The sequence below is a fragment of the Dipodomys merriami genome, unplaced genomic scaffold (genome assembly GCF_024711535.1).
Source record: "Dipodomys merriami isolate MVZ:Mamm:240054 unplaced genomic scaffold, mDipMer1.0.p SCAF_2739, whole genome shotgun sequence".
NCBI classification, from domain to species: Eukaryota; Metazoa; Chordata; class Mammalia; order Rodentia; family Heteromyidae; genus Dipodomys; species Dipodomys merriami.
Window position 1 is genome coordinate 18,217 of NW_027204203.1, and position 1,784 is coordinate 20,000.

Genomic DNA, 1,784 nt, shown 5'->3' on the forward strand with positions numbered 1-1,784 from the left:
ATAAAGAAAAAGGAGAGAGAGGGGGGTGGGGAGAAGAAAGAGAGAAAGTAAAAAAAGGAAGGAAGGAAGGAAGGAAGGAAGGAAGGAAGGAAGGAAGGAAGGAAGGAAGGAAGGAAGGAAGGAAGGAAGGAATGGTCAATGACCTGTTTTTCTTACCTGTAGAGAAATGCCCCAAACATCTAGAAATTCAGGTTGGGGCAAAGATAAAACAGCTATCTGTACATAACTCAGCTGCCACATCTCCCCCCCCCCCCCCGCCTGTCTAACCCTGAAAACACCCATGAAGTCAAGGAGCTGTGTAGGTCTCTCTCCCTTCAAGAGCACCCACACTGTATTAGAGTATGTCCTTGTCTGTCTGTCTGTCTGTGTGTCTGTCTGTCTGTCTGTCTGTCTGTCTGTCTGTCTGTGCCTTTTTTGGGGGTCTGGTTGTCTCTGCTTGCCTGCTTGCTTACTTACTCCATAAAAACTCCACCAGAGTGACTCCTCCAGAAATTCTTATTCAATGATCGAAATCAAGGGTCCTAAGGGAAGAGTCCCTACATGGAAGGGTAAAAAGTCACTAACCCTCACCTGTGTTTGGTGACAAGAAGAACTCCATACCAAGAGTCTACCTTAATACATGAGGGCAGGGCAGGGAAGGAATAATTTATTCAGGTGATCTAGTCAGTCACAGTAATGGGTCTCTGGTTCCCCGTCCATGTCTCCCTCTGTGTGTGTGTGTGTGTGTGTGTGTGTGTGTGTGTGTGTGTGTGTGTGTGTGTGTGTGTGTGTGTGTGTGTGTGTGTGTGTGTCTCAGATCTAGTTGGACTTGTGGATCTCTCACTCGCTCTCCCTTCCATCTCTTACTCTGTGTGTCTTTCCACCGGTCTCTGGGTCTCTGTCTCTCTGTCTGTCTCTCCTGTGTCTCTGTCCTCTCCCCTCCCCCACCCCTTGCTTTTCTGTGTGGACTCAAGGAAGAACTGTGTTTCAGGCCCAGTGGTCTCTGCTTACTCAGCTTGCCAGCCTGGAACCCGCCAGAGGCAACTTCTTCCTTGGTGTCCCCGAAGGAAGGAGGGAGCAGGAACCGGTGCCCCAAAAGAGACTCTTATCTCCAATGAATCACCCGCCTGGCCACCCGCCCGCCCGTGACAACCCACACAGAATATGAAAGCCACACATGAGCTCAAGAACATGCAAAGACTCAGTTTAGAGGAGTCTCATGTTGAACATGGAGACTCGGTCTGTAAACAAGATGGATGCCACTCCCATCGCTGCTGCCATTTAGACCCGAGTTTTTAGGGAATCTGTCTACCACCCAGACACATTCCAGCCCACCACCTTGAGAATGTCTCAAGGATGGATGGCTAATTTTATTCAATCATCATCTGGTTTCCCGAAGGAGAAAATGCCTCTGCACCCCCCCTCCCCTGCAGTTCCCTTCCCAAGGCCCCAAGTCGGGGGCGGGGGGGGGGGGGTGGAAAACAACAACCAAAAAGCATGTAAATAAGCCGGGCGCTGGTGACTCACGCCTGTAATCCTAGCTACTTAGGAGGCTGAGATCTGAGGATGGCGGTTCAAAGCCAGCCCGGGCAGGAGAGACCGTGAGACTCCGATCTCCAATAAACCACCAGAAAACTGGAAGTGGTGCTGTAGCTCAAGTGGTTGAGCGCTCGCCTTGAGCTGAAGAGCTGAGGGACAGCGCCCAGGCCCAGAGTTCAAGCCCCACGGCCAACAACAAAAAAAAAAAAAAAAAAAAAAAGCACGTATATAATAACTGAATATACGTATATTTATATGTGTGTATC